The sequence below is a fragment of the Epinephelus moara genome, chromosome 9, assembly GCF_006386435.1.
Source record: "Epinephelus moara isolate mb chromosome 9, YSFRI_EMoa_1.0, whole genome shotgun sequence".
Classification (NCBI taxonomy): domain Eukaryota; kingdom Metazoa; phylum Chordata; class Actinopteri; order Perciformes; family Serranidae; genus Epinephelus; species Epinephelus moara.
This window is the reverse complement of record NC_065514.1, coordinates 2,867,582-2,882,703: the sequence shown is the minus strand read 5'-3', so window position 1 is coordinate 2,882,703 and position 15,122 is coordinate 2,867,582. Positions and strand designations below refer to the sequence as shown.

General features: G+C 44.5%; 3 protein-coding genes across 3 annotated transcripts in view; 1 reads left to right on the top strand and 2 right to left on the bottom strand.

Moving 5' to 3' along the window:
• ppp1r3b (protein phosphatase 1, regulatory subunit 3B) overlaps positions 1-2,076 on the bottom strand; it is a 6,101-nt gene extending 4,025 nt beyond the window's left edge. Inside the window, exon 1 of the mRNA XM_050053895.1 lies at positions 1,896-2,076. The gene's annotated coding sequence lies outside the window, so the exon portion shown is untranslated. The remainder of the gene's footprint in view (positions 1-1,895) is intronic.
• Positions 1-15,122, bottom strand: part of LOC126396068 (uncharacterized) — a 737,953-nt gene that overhangs the window by 623,258 nt on the left and 99,573 nt on the right. The gene's annotated exons all lie outside the window — the stretch shown is intronic.
• LOC126396013 (G-protein coupled receptor-associated protein LMBRD2B) overlaps positions 12,449-15,122 on the top strand; it is an 18,400-nt gene continuing 15,726 nt past the window's right edge. Inside the window, exon 1 of the mRNA XM_050053830.1 lies at positions 12,449-12,618. The gene's annotated coding sequence lies outside the window, so the exon portion shown is untranslated. The remainder of the gene's footprint in view (positions 12,619-15,122) is intronic.

Below are 15,122 nucleotides of genomic sequence, written 5' to 3'. Positions count from 1 at the left end.
GGACGGAGCAGTGAGTGACAACAACCCCGCCCACATTTAAGAGGACTGTCTGAACACACCGAGGGTCTAGGTACCATGTCTGAAGGGTTACTGCTGGTTCCAGAGGTGCTGGACTGAAATTATTAAAACTCCTACATGAGTTTAACCTTATTGGCCCGAACGACGAATAGTGCGTCCAAATTCACACCTGTTCTTCTCTATGGATTTTCTCTGCGACAGTTCGTCATAGTGAGAAGCCACGCATATCACGTGAAACAGCGGAACCGTAGCTTCCCGACAAGACATTGGACTACCGACAAAACTGACTTGAAAAGACGTAATCTACTGTAGCTGATGGCTAGTGGGGGTGCTAGTTCTCGAGTCTAGCGCACGTTGCCATGTAAACACAGCAGCCTGCAGGCTAACTGACCACGGTGAGAAATGATGCTATAAAAGTGGAGTAAATTACGTCTTTTTAAGTCAATTTTGCATGCCGCAGCTTCAGGGCACTTGGATTACGACGGACGAGCCGTTCTGACGTTTTTGAAATGCATTAGCAGAGTTTTATTACATTTTCAAAATGTGGGTTCCATGTACTTCAAGTGTAGCTGTTATTCCGGCTAGCTGTTATCCTCCGATACCCCGAACGAGTTTTGTGGATTAAAAACTACACTGGACTTCTTGTTGGCATGAGGGTCAGTAGGTACTGTCTGTATTTTCACTCTAAAGTGGCCATTTCCTTTAAGCAGAATGTAGCATAAGGTCCAGTAAACCCAAAATGTGACGTCCTCATGAGGACACAGGGTCTGAGGGATAATCCAGCCAAGACGTTTTTGTTCCACTTGTTCTTTAACATGAACACAGGAGAGAAAACGATTTAAAATCACACTCACACAGTGTAATTTATTTCCCCACTCACGGCCTCTGTAACCGGATCAAAACTGGTACAGGTGTGTCAATAGCTGGTATTTATAGCCATCACATGACATTCACATCACATTCTTCCTTCCTAAGTCACACACACGGGAATCAAATGTTTAAAAACACATTCGTCTCGGGGTTGAGCAGCGTGCCAGGACAGGCTCAGGGAACGCCGCTCCTCAGAGGAAGTGATTTCTGTTGTGATGTTTTAGTGTAAAGTCAAAGTACAACAGGATAAATCAGACTCTGATCACGCTGCAGAAGGTGTGTGTGAGTTTGTTTTGATAAAGTTTTGACCTTGATAACTTTAATTCACGAGAACCTTTGGCCTGTTTTGGACCCTGTGCTCACCGTACACACGTCAGAGTCACTGAGCTGCTCATTTTGTGGGTGAAGTTTTCCTTTAACATAACCAATACATAACTTTAATGACCTGATTCTCCCAAAGAAATGAGCTGCGTTCAGGTGCATCATGTAAACTACAACACGGACACACATTTAGAGCAAAGTAAGAGGAGAAAGCAGCACCTCTGATCAAAGTCCCAGCAGGACGGAGAGACAGAAATGACTTTACTCAAAAGTTAAAATCCTGCAGCCTACCTGCTGCTGAGTGACGTCAGAAACTCTGGAGCCTTTAATATCTGTGACTGTCTGTGACTTTGTTTTGAAGTGTTTTTCATATGTCGTAGGAGTCTTCTAATCCTCACACAGGTAGTGCGGAAGTTTCTCCACAACCTGTCCACTGTAAAAAATGTTGGTGCTGCAGACAGCACACACCCCTCTGCACGCTGCGCAGGTTTTAATAATGTCACGGTGTCATTTCTGCACCTCTGTCCCTGCTGGTCAGCCTCACACACCTGTGGGACGCTACGTCACGCACATGATATTGATTTTTAATTGGCTGCTCAGATATTACAGGCACAAATAAACTAAGTCACTGTTAAAGCAAACTGGCTGAAACTCATGAGCTCATTAAAATAGAGTGCAGCAGGTACCTGGAGCTGGAGTCACCTGGAGACACCTGGAGTCACCTGGACGGTTATTCTACGTTGACGTCACGCGGCAGCTCTCCGGTGTGTGGGAACCATCGCTGATGGTGTCGGTGTGGCCGCTCTGGTCTCGAGCTCCTGTCTCCTCACATTTTAAACTCGTTGCACACTTTTGTCCCCCTGCAGCGAAACCCACGCCAGGTTCACGTGAACAGCTGCACACAGCCAATCAGAGAGCGCGCTGACGGAGTGATCGACGAGTCCGCGGAGGCCTGAGCGCCACACTGAGCGGCGTGGATCCTCCCTTTGTTTCAGGAGGCATGTTTCATGTGTCAGGTATGGAGGCTCACTCGGGTCAAACTAACCTTCTGTAAGTATTTAACCACATGATTCAGGTTTATTTTTCCAAAGAGCTCATCAGTTTGGGTTTTAAAGGTTTGACTTAATTACAGTTTTAGCTTAGGCGCTTCTCTCTTCGCCCAGTAGCTCATCATTTTGAGTCCTAAAAATTTGACTTAATTAAAATTAATGAACTCAATATGTATGGAAGGTCACTTAGCCTACCATGATTATTTTGATTTGCAAGTATCTCATTTTCACGTTCATTATGAGTTTCAAAAATTTGACTTAATTAAAATGAACTGTCTTAAAAATTATGAGAATTACATCGCAGCACCAGTCAGCACAGTCATATTTTAATTTATTGTACTAAGTTTATTTTTACTTTGATTTTTTACTTTCTTAAAGTGTAGTATCTCATGATTTGACCTGATAAGTCCAAATTTTTATTCAAAAAAGACGTCTGTTTCATAATTTGGTGTTGCATAAATTTCACTTTTTTTCCCGCACATCTGTTATTTCATAACTGTCACTACATTTTTTATATTTATCATGCACAACTGTTATTTTATTTTCCTGGTAGAGATGGGACTGTATTGTACTGGTAGTTAAACTTTTAGAAATTAATAAATTAGTATTCAGAATCAGAGTAAACTGCCGCTGCTTTCAGAGACAGTTCCATACGGACAAACCCAAAATCACATCCATCAGGAAGTGTCGTCGGAAGAAATGTCGTTACTCATGAATCCAGGTGCAGTAAAGACCATGAAGCAAACGAGACGTTCAACATGGACACGACAACATTAAAGTGTAATAAAGTGCATTGAGAATACTCGTACAAATAACAATAGGTGAGTAGAGAGGAATAAATATTATACAGACCCTTTTAGGGCTGACGTCACGATGACATCATGTTATCAGCTGGAGGTGCAGCTGCCTCTCCCCCACAGGGCTGTAGGCTCCATAGGAGTGTTAAAATGTGTTTGTCTTGTTGTGTTATTGGGAGCCAGAATAGAAGGAGTCATGGCTCAAAACCAGCCGCCACTGCCCGTCAACAAAAACAAAGACAACTATGGTTAAATGTGATAAGACCAAAGGACTGGACGGAGGCCATCATCAAAAATGCTCACATGTGCAGCGCACACTTCATATCAGGTTAGGGAAAAAGTATTTCCTGTTGTAGGGATGAATAAGGTTATGTGTATTAAGGGTTATCATGTCCACCTCATCAGAAACTGGGGAGGGATTAAGAGGAATATTGGATTTCTCTGGAACGCTAACTTTTTAGCACATTAGCTAACGTTAGCTTCCATAGCAAAACAAACAAGTGTGGTCCTCCTTTGTAAGATTGGCTTCCTGTGACATCATCCATCCACTGAGTGAGAGCATACGGGTCGGCCAGTCTGGTCCCGTTGGTCAGTGTTTACTTATTCAAGTAACACTGGCGGTCCCGGAGAGTGAGTGACCTGACATGGTGCGTTGGTAAATTCAGTCTGACGCTCTGCACTAAAATGAGAGCCCTGTTGGTGGAAGAAACGCAGCGTTATAGAATAGAATAGAATAATCTTTATTGTCTTTGCACAAACAATGAAATTCTGTTGGTGCAGTCCTCCAGCTGCCCATGCTTATAAATATAAAGATAAAATAAGTAAAAACAAAGAGACAAATATACAATAGGGCACAATTATCAAGAATATACAATATAAAATATAAAAAACTTGTGCAAGAAAGTCCAAGTCCTTAAAGTGTCATTAGTGCTATGTGTGTGTGTGTGTGTGTGTGTGTGTGTGTGTGTGTATATGTGTGTGTGTGTGTGTATTGATGTAAAGAGAGGGAGGAGGGCGGTGGGGGCTCCTGAGGAGTAGGGCGGGTGTGTGAGAGAGGGGGGAGGGGGGTAGTGTTCAGCAGTGTCCAGGGTGTGTGCTGTCTCTGATGATGCCCTTAAACCTCCGGATGCAGCGGGTCTGGTAGATGACCTCTAGTCTGGGGAGCTGGGTGCCGATGATCCTCTCTGCAGACTTAATGATGCACTGGAGAGCTTTCCTGTTCTCAGTGGTGCAACCAGAGTACCATACTGTGATGCAGTATGTGAGCACTGACTCAATGGCTGACCTGTAGAAGCTCACCAGCAGCTGTTTTGGGAGGCGTGCTCTCTTCAAGCACCTCAAGAAGTGAAGCCTCTGAAGTCCTTTCTTGGCTGTCACCGTGGTGTTGACGGACCAGGTCAGGTCGTGGCTGATGTTGACACCAAGGTACATGATGCTCTGCACAACCTCCACTATCTCACCAGTGATGGTGATGGGGTGATGGACGAAGGGCCCTCTGTCTCTTCCTGAAGTCCAGGATCATCTGCCTTCATCTTTGCTGCGTTGAGGATCAGGCTGTTTTCTCGGCTCCAGCTCACCAGGTTCTCTACCTTTGTCCTGTAGGCGGCCTCGTCATTTGCCATGATCCTGCCTACCACGATGGTGTCATCTGCAAACTTTAATATGGTATTGGCCTCATGGGTAGGTTTGCAGTCCAGAGTGTAGAGGGAAAAGAGGAGGGGGCTCAACACACAGCCCTGTGGTGCACCGATGTTCAGGGTGATGCTAGAGGAGACCTGTCTCCCCATGCGCACAGTCTGTGGTTGGCCCATGAGGAAGTCCAGGACCCAGCTGCTCAGGTGTGTGTTGAGGCCCAGGTGGTCCAGCTTGATGGCCAGTTTATGGGGGGGGGTTTGAAGGCGGAGCTATAATCTATAAATAGCATCCACACATAACTGTCCCGCTGGTCCAGGTTTGTCTTCAAAAGTTGTGATCTATAAAGACAACACATTCTCACTCCGACCTCGTCACATATCAACGTTTGGTCATGGACTTTCTCCTGCGTCCCCACTGCAGAGATGGCCTTTTCAAATTTACAAACCGACTTTAACACCCTACAACACACCTTTACAGATCTAAAACAGCTCTTAAACTCGACCAAAACTAGAATTATGTCTGTCTCACTCTGTCCTCGTCACATATTGACATTTGGTCATGGACTTTCCACGTCCACATATGACGTCCAAGGTACCCTGGGTGTGTTGGTTGTTGACGTTCTGGGACGCCGTGTCAACTTCAGCCTGTTACATGCATTGTCTGTTTTCAAAATACACTTATGTTTTCACAGGAAATGTACAGTTTGTATACAGTCTCTTTAAAAATAAAAGCACTACGTCAGTACAACACCACCAATTGGCATTATTTTTCCTCCAACAACCAACACACGTGGTTGGGTTTATAATCTTATGAACCCATCTACCACCATTCCCTCCCGGCCTACTTGGACTTTCGCCACCTTAACTTCCGTTATTGTCTCGCTGCGTTTCTCCCTGATGTCGCTAAGCACCGTTAAACTATAACAGTGACCGACCACGCATCGTGCCGACATTAAAGGAAGGCTTTTTTCGACGGTGTCTGACGCCACAAGTCACTACCCAAGCACCGGATTTCGACGACTTTGGAGTGAGACCAGGATGATACAAAAAGACTTGATGAGAGAAACTTTGACTCATGCCTACGAACATTTTGTAGACGGGAAATTGGTGACGCAGATGGTGAGGTGGAAGCCTGAACTTTTTTGGGGGCTGTTGTCCGTACGTACATTTTTAGTATGGATCCTACACATTGTTTTATAAACGAGACCCCAGCTCACGTCCAGGAGCTCCTGATCACATGCCGTCCTCCTGAAGTCCACCACTATCTCTTTTGTTTTTGTCCTCATTGACAGAAAGGTAATTTCCTCTGCACCAGCTCACCAGTAAATTTAATGACGTGATTAGTTTGTTTATTGTTGAGTTTGATTGGAGTTTGTTTTGGCAGTGCAGTCATGAGTTAGCAGCATAAACAGCTGCGGGCCGAGCACACAGCCTTGGGGGGTTCCTGCACTCAGCGTGACGGTGCCTGATGTCCCGTTGCTAATATGCACTGACTGTGCTCCCTCCATCAGAGTCCAAACTCCAGTCACAGAGGGATGTGTTGATGCCAAGCATGGAGAGTTTACCTGCCAGCTCTCCTGAGGGATGACTGTGCTACGTGCTGAGCTAAAGTCATTAAATAGTGTTGTGGCATAGCTGTTTGTGTTGTCCAGGTGAGACAGTGAGGGTGCAGGGTTGAAGCGGGGCCAGTGAGGTGGGGAGGGAAGATCTGATATGTCCTATTACTGTCCATTGACTTCATCATGATGGGAGTGAGTGCGATAGTGTCACAGTCTGCTTTTTTGGGGATGATGGTGGCCTCTTTGAAGCCTGGCTCGGGGAGATGTCTGAGAGGACATCAGCTGGCTGGTTAGCACAGTGTCTGAGCACACGCCCTGGGATGTTGTCTGGTCCTGCAGCCGTGTGTGGGCTGACTCTGGATAGGGTCATCCTCATGTCGCCTCGGTCCAGATGAAGTGGGCAGGGTGCCAGATGCCAGTGTGTCATTCTGGGCTTCAAATCATGCTATTTAATGCATCCATGTCACTGTTGTTAACCTGTCCAGATGTTCTGTGGTCCATTAGGGCCTGAATGTCCTGCCACATACGCCTGATTCCCCTGATCTGAAGGCAGCGTCCGGTGCCCTCAGCAGTTTACAGACCTCAGCTGTAAGCCATGGTTTCTGCTTGGCTCATGGAGTGACAGGCTTTAAACAGGTGACATCCTCAATTCACCTCTCTGTGTATCCAGTCACAGAATCTGTGTCCTCCTCCACACGTGTGTGTGCTGCCTCCCTGAACATACTCCTCGTCTGTGGTCTCAAAGTGGTCCTGCAGGTTGGAGTAGCTCCTTCCAACCAGTTTCTGGTGGTGCTGTGTGCTGGCTTGGAGCACCTTAACAGTGGTCTGTATGCTGGGAGCAGCATGAATGACAAGTGGTCCAACTGGCTGAGGTGGGGGCAGGGGGGGTGGGGGTGGGGACGGCTTCATATGCGTCACAGATGAGAGTGTATACCAGGTCCAGTGTGTTTTCTACCCCTATGGCTTGTTGTATATTAGCTCCAGGACAGAGGGAAGGGTCAGGACACTAAAGAAGACGATCACCAAATCACCATCACCAAACCCACCAGACTCCATTTAAATAAACAGTCATGTTAGTGTGTATAGAGGCAGCATGTTGTCACATCTAACTGGTGAATTAAGGGTTAATTTCAACCAAACCAGAGCTGGTGATTGTTGGAACAGTGGAAAGATGAACCAAGATGGTTTCTGTGAGTTTCATTTTGTTCCTGTTGACTTTGAGTGAAGTGTGTTTAATGATGATTCAATCACAGTTTATTTAAATGGAGTCTGGTGGGTTTGGTGATGGTGATTTTGGGGATCTTTAACACAAAGCTCTATCTATTCAGGAATCCTTTTGAATTTTTTTTTAAACACCTAGAATAACAGTCCAAGCCTGTCAGTGACTGAAGCAAACATTTTTAGTGGACGTACACTGATGGTGCTCAGCTGCTCACAGAGGTTTCCTTGCCTGTTTGTCTCTTAATATCAGACCATTTTCAAAAATAGTTGTTTCCATTACATAACCAAAAACATGAGAAAACAGAGTCCAGGTTGAGAAGACCAAAGTTACCCTTTAAGAGATATTGATAATCACTTCATGTTGTCAGAGCCGCTGCAGATACTGCTGATACTGATATTTCTACATGCTGGAGTTGGCAAATGTTGTCCAAAAAATCTCTGGCATGTGAATGATTGTCATGCTGCCAGTCTGATTTGGGATCAGTCAATAAATGCAGTCGGTGGTCAGCTGATAAATTCCAGAGTCCATAGCTGTGTCCCAATGTCGGAGCTGCAGAGTCCAACGGACGGAGCAGTACGTAGCGTAACCGACCCTCCTGCTCCTCGTCCTCCACCACAGAGACGATGTGTCCTCACAAAGAGCCCCGGAGGCTGACGACATGTAAACACCTGCTGTGATCTGGGACTGAACGAGCTTCACAGGATGTACGACAAGCTCACAGTCAAACAAAATCCTGGCCTGAAACACGTATTAAGATTAATGGATTAATTTTGACTGATTATTCATTGGAGTCATTTTTCTAGATTTATATATTCTTAATATTTTGGACTGAAGACATTTGAACTGTCATCTTGGACTCTGGGAAACTCTCAGTAATGTTTGATATTTAATGCACTTAATGATTAATCAAGCAATTGAGAAAATGATTTGCAGAGTACATGATAAAACTGTCTTCACTAATAAAGTAATCATGATTATTTACATGCTTTTTTTCATTCTTGTAATTAATTAGTGCATTTAGTTTATCATATCAGATCTCCCTGCTGCACAACGTCCACACTGTCGTCTGCTTCCAGGCTTGTAGGTTTTGTTTCAACACTGAGAGGGACACGTAGGACCTTGGGGGTTTGGGGCATGGATGGATTACTGAGCGGGCTAACTGGACACAGGTCCAGGGGGCCTAAAGTTTCCAGGGGCCCCTGGCCTTCATCTGCAAAATGTCAAATTAAGACATGCCAACTACAAAGAGACACAAAAAAAGGTGCAAAGAAAGGGTTAAAACAATCACAAGGAGACACAAATTTACCTCAAAGAGACATAAATGTATCTCAAACAGACCCAAACAACTACGACAAGACACAAAACAACCACAAAGAGACACAAAACAACTACAAAAAGACACAAAATGACTACAGAGACACACAATGACCGCAAAGAGACACAAAATGACTACAAAAAGACACAAAATGACCGCAAAGAGACACAAAATGACTACAGAGACACGCAATGACCGCAAAGAGACACAAAATGACTACAGAGACACGCAATGACCGCAAAGAGACACAAAATGACTACAAAGAGACACAAAATGACTACAAGGAGACACAAATGAGCCCAAAATAGAGACAAAAAATAGAAATCTTTCTCAGGGAAATGAAACTAAGAGCAGAGAAATAAAGATGTGGCAGGAGGGTGAGAGTGTTCATGATGAGTGTTACAGGAGCAGGACATCACAGTTTTGAATCGTAGCCTGTGTAAAGTTGGTGTCTGATCTCTGGAGGTTTGCAGCTGTCTGTGCTGCTCGGTGACTGAACGCTCCGTGTTCAGCGAGCGGCCCGGTGACCTGATGACCTGAGAGGCCCGCAGGGTTCAGATGGTCAAACACAGTCAGCCACTGAGACATTTATAGACAGACAACATTCTCAAACTGTTCAGGTTTCTTTGTGAATGAGCTGAGATGTCTGAGAGGAGCTAAACACTCAAACCTGAGTTAATATAATTAAAAAGAAATGGTGAAACTGATTACATCAAATATTTTACCTTTCAGTAACTTCATTTTGTAAGTTAAACAAATATTCTTAATTTAAAAGCTTTACTTTGTTATTTTAAGGGACTCTAACTTGATTTTGAAAGATCAACAAACATTCTCACTCAGACCTCGGCCCTCCCGCCCCAGTCAGATTAATTGCTGTTAAGTTAAACAATAGCGGCAACAGACTGTGTATCATGCTGACGTTACAGGACGCCTTTTTTCATTGGTGTCTGACGCCGCAGGTCACTGCTCAAGCACCAGATACTGTTGACTTCAGAGTGCGACTGGGCTCCAAATATATCAAGTACTTTTTACCAGGTACTTTGTTTTCACAGTACAAATAAAATCAAGTATAGTTAGCTTCCATAATTCAATTAGCTGTGACATAAATCTCTGTAAGGAATTGTTGACTTTGTGTTAACTTAACTTTCTGAAGTTCAATAAAGCTGTACAAACATACCTGTTTTTAAAACTTTGCTGCATGTTAGAGTACATACACTATAAACTGATACATAAAATGTTTAAAATAGCTTTAACTCAAAATCTCTCTCTCTCTGTCTCTCTGTCTCTCTCTCTCTCTCTCTCTCTCTCTCTCTCCCTCCCTCTCTCTCTCTCTCTCTCTCTCGATTCAAGATGCAGATATGAATGCTGTTGAATTATCAACAAGCTGCTACAAAATGTAAAACTACCAGTTTAATTTAAATGTAATCCACTACACTGGTCATGGCACTGCATGGACAGAACAACACATGGACAGGTTTAGGCATCACATCAAGTTATGCAAGTGTATTGGTACCAGGAAGGCTTATTTTGGCCTCTGTGGGACAAAGCAGCCGCCCGCTAAGTCTGATCCTGTAAATATTTGTTCAGGGATATTGAACGATGTCGATGAGAAGAGGAAGAGTGGGTTTATTCAGAGCTAATACGTGCTGTCTCTGCTCAGGACTCTGTCCCGGACTGCACCACCATGTGTGGAGCTGTGACCTGAAAATAGGCTCTGAGCGACTGAAACAAGCCGCTGTGTGATAAATGTGAAAGGCAGGTCAGTCCCAGCTGCACAGTGTGTTTTGTACAGGCTCAGGTCCCGTCTGTACGCGCTGATACGGCTGATGTTGACTGAAGGTGTGTGGATTCACTTTGACCTGACGAGGCCAAAAACAGAAACACAGGAGGACTGAATTACATGGTGTTTGAGGATTACTACATGGAAACCGTTTATTTGTTTACTTTTATAAAAATGAAGTTTATTAAGTTTATTTAAGTTTATTTTACTTTATTAATCCCCTGAGGGGAAATTCAATGTTTTCACTCACTCAGAGGACGATTAACAACATACAGATTACTCACATGAAATCGCATGGTCCATTATTGCAAACCATGGATATGTTACGTTTGTACGTCATAATGAAGCAGATATGTTTCTTTATGTTTCAACAACGCAGTGGTTAGCGTGTGGTTATGGTTAGGAAAGATAATGTTTTGGCTTGAAATACCTGGTTTAGGGGCGCTAACCCTGCAATGACTCACTGATTCATAATCAGTTTTGTTTGTTGGTCTTGAACCTTGAACAGTGGTCTGCAGCTCTGCAGGCGTCTCGGGTGACACGCCATCCCTTCAACCTACCTGTCCTCCTCCATATACATATATGTACACTCACCAGCCACTTTATTCGGAACACCTTGCTAGTACCAGGTGGGACCTCCTTTTTAATTCTTGGTGTCACAGATTCAACAAGGTGCTGGAAACATTCATTGGAGTACAGTGAACTCATTGTCATGTTTGAGATGATGTGAGCTTTGTGACATGGTGCGTTATCCTGCTGGAAGTAGCCATCAGAAGATGGGTACACTGTGGTCATAAAGGGATGGACACGGTCAGCAACAATACTCAGGTAGGCTGTGGTGTTTAAACCATGCTCAGTTGGTACTAAGAAAATCTCCCCCACACCATTACACCACCAGCAGCAGCCTGAAGCGTTGATACAAGGCAGGATGGATCCATGCTTCCATGTTGTTTACACCAAATTCAAACCAGAACCAAGAGGAGAGAGCACATCAGGCCAGTCTGAGCTGCTCTGCACCGACTTCCTGTTACATTTACAGTTGATTTTAAGCTCCTCCTCCTGTGTTGCCATGTCTAACTACAAACATTATTAATCATAAATAAACAAATTTCAACAATTAAACGTGATCAGGTTTTTTCCACTTTTGTATCAGGATCAGCTGCAGACTGACTTGGCAGAGATGGCTGCCATCTTGTTTTTACATGGATTAGTGTATTGTGCTCTTACTGCCACTAGATGGCACAAAAAGTGTCCACAGACGAGGACAACAGGTCTGAGTTCAGTAGCATGAAGTATAAGGTGCAGTAAACCCAGAATGTGAGATCCTCATAAGAGGACACAGGGTCTCAGGAGGGTATATGTAGGCGTGTAAATATAGTGCAGGCTGTGTTGTTGCACTGTGGCTAGTCTTAACTTTTCAATAGGTGCATGTTTATTACCTACTTTATTAAAAGTTGCAGCAGCATACGATTCAAATGTGTAGCAGAGGTTATTGTGTTGAAGATCAAGTGAAAAAGAATCAGGATTACATTTCTGGAATTTCTTTGCAAAGCTATACAGGACTTAGATGTGGGCAGGGCCGTGTCTGTGGTCACTGTGGTGCATATAACTGGGCAATGCTCACTGATAGAGCTCCACCAGCAGAGTGTTTGTGTGGCAGAGATGTTTTCAATGGACTCTGGTAATTATTAACAGCATGAACTGTGATTGTAGTGACTCACTCCTCCTCCTGTAGGGGGCAGTAGACACTGTACAGCCCAAACTGTTAAAAACCTTAGAAGAAGGCTGAAGAAATAGGTGAAGACAACAGAAACTACTGCGCATGCGCCGGGGTTCGGGTTGCCTGGCTCTGACGTCATCGTCCTCTCCTCTGAATTCCTCCTGGTGTAGAGAACCCGGATGTGACTGGTGTTTCCAGCCATCGACCCAGCAGCAGGAAACGGCTGGTGTTACTGGTAAAACACGGCGGAATATAACCACACAGGCACCGGGAGAGTTCACCGACCGTCTTACCGTCAGCTCAGAGGGGCCGGAGACACTCACGGTAATCACGGTAAGACACAGCGCGTCATTGTTTTGCTAGCCGACATGAGCTAGCTGTGTTTTTAAGCTAGCTGACGTTGGTGTGGTGATCTGGGCGGAGAGCAGGCAGAGCTGTGATGTTTCCTCTGATACAGACACATCCTCTGTGTTCATGATGAATCACCGCTAATAATGTGGTGACGTGTGTGTGTGTCTGTGTGTGTGTGTGTGTGTGTGTGTGTGTGTGTGTGTGAGTGTGAGAGACAGGCTGCTGCGGGTTTATCTGACTGTCAGGGTGATTACTGCGGTCAGCATCATCAGCACTAACCAGCAGGTCACATCATGAGGAGTAATCACATTACTGTCATTACATTATCACAGGGTGTGGAGGAAGAAGCACTCACATCCTCTACTGCAGCAAAATTACTAATACTACACTGTGGAAATACTCCATTACAAGTCAAAATCCTGCATTCAGAGCCTTACTTAAGTACAAATGTGTATTAGCAAAATGTACTTAAAGTAAAAGTATTGATCGAGCAGTAAAAGAACAAATAGCACTGTGTGAAAATACTCCATTACAAGTACAAGTAATGCATCCAAAACTGTCCTGAAGTACAAGTATGTATCAGCAAAATGTACTTAAAGTAAAAGTACTAATTGTTCCTATGCTGATGTTTTTGGATTCATATTCCTGCTGCATCACTGTGTCATTTTCCTGCTGTAGATGTTTCAGCTTGTGCTCATTTGAACTCGGTTATATCCTGTTGGGTGGTAGCTGTAAAAAGTCACACAAACAGCCTGTGTTCAGCTTGGTGATGACGACTTCTCCAGCTGATCCCAGAGGGTTTTAAAGAGCTCATTTAGTGTAAGAAGGAGGAGAAATTTCTCAACACGTTTATCACAAACAGTCAACATCAACACATCTGGAGATACATGGTTATCAATGGACAGGAAGTAACTGAAGCTGTCAGGCAACAAGTTTAATGCACGGTCAGGTTCCATATCAATGTGAATCAGATCTCCATATGTAGCCTCTGCTCTGTGGGTCGAGTTGATGAATGAAGGTTGTATCTGTAGGTGGCGTTAATATTATCTGACACACGTCTGAGCAAATTTGTGCATCAGTTGTAGAGTAATATTCTGATTCACATCTCTGCGGAGACTTGTAAGATAGAACTTTATATGTCTTGAGTGCAATACAAAGTAGAAAAGAGTGCAAATGAAAATAAAAACAAGGTGCAAGCAGCAGTTCCTGGTTTTAAGTCAGCATGAACCGTTTGAAGAGCTTTGACGGTTCACAACAAATAACAGGTTTTATGGCGATCATACCGCTCTGTCCAAATCTGCGCCGCTCTTTTTTAGCAACACTGTTCCTACCTATTGATCAGTTGCAGAAACATTTTGGGGACATGCCTCAGTAGTGTAACTCAAAAAATCCTAATGAGTTTGGTGATGTTTGGATGAACTGTCAGTAGCCCTTTTTAAACAGGAATTGTGCAAATTTGCAGGAAAGCTCAATCAGTCTTTTTTCAGCATTGGCAGTATAAAAACAAAATCGGGGAGTGCAGCAAAATGCCGCCTACCTACTTTTGTTTATACAGAATGCGCCTTTTTCGGGGCAATGGGGGGCGTGAGCAAGTAACACAATAGGCCTGTTTCCACTGAAGAAGTTTCTGGTACTATTTGGGGGGCAGGAACTTTACAGGAACGTCCTCTTGCTCGGCCCTCTCAACCGCCGTGTCTCCACTGTGCGGCGGAGTAGGAGGAAGGTTCCTGTAAAGTTACCGGGCTCTGGATGTGACGTAATCGTTGTGCGACCATTTTAACCGGGGCGACGCAGCAAAGAAACAAACAAAGAAGAACAACAAAGAAGAAGAAGCAGCAGTACCAAGCAGAAGTAAGAAGAAGAAAGCAGACATAAGAAAGACGATAATCAACATGGAAGGAGCTGAGGTGGTTGCTGGGTTTCTGGCGTGTCTCTTCGTTTACATGGTGGTGGAAGCTGTGAGCTAACCCTCGTCTGCTGAGTTTTAAAAATGCCGGCTATTTTGTCGCTTTCTGTTGACGTCACATCCCGCCTTATATCCAATCAGCACCAAGTAAACCCCAAGCCCCAGCCAGGAGTTTTTCAGGGCCGTTCTGAGTACCTACTCCGAGGCAGGGACTTGTTTAGCCCCTGTAAAAGTTCGGGTACTCTGTCCTTCGGGAGTGGTTCCTGCGGTGGAGACACCAATGGCCCCGGCCCCGTAAAATTACCCCAAAGTTCCTGCGGTGGAAACGGGCCTAATGTGTAACTCAGTGTGTGACGTAAACAGTGACGTGGGAGGGAAGCCGCGGCTGGTCAGTCCTTCAGTGATTCTCTCATAAGTCGGTCTGTTCTTCACCGTCCCCGTCATCTGACGGTTAATGGCCTCTTCATTTGCGAGGACAAGGAGGGCGCACAATTCCTTGTCTCCCCAGTTGCTCATCTTTACAGTGTCTGTCAGGTTTGTGTTTCCCTCTTGCTACTAGCTGCTCACTAATTCCTGCTAT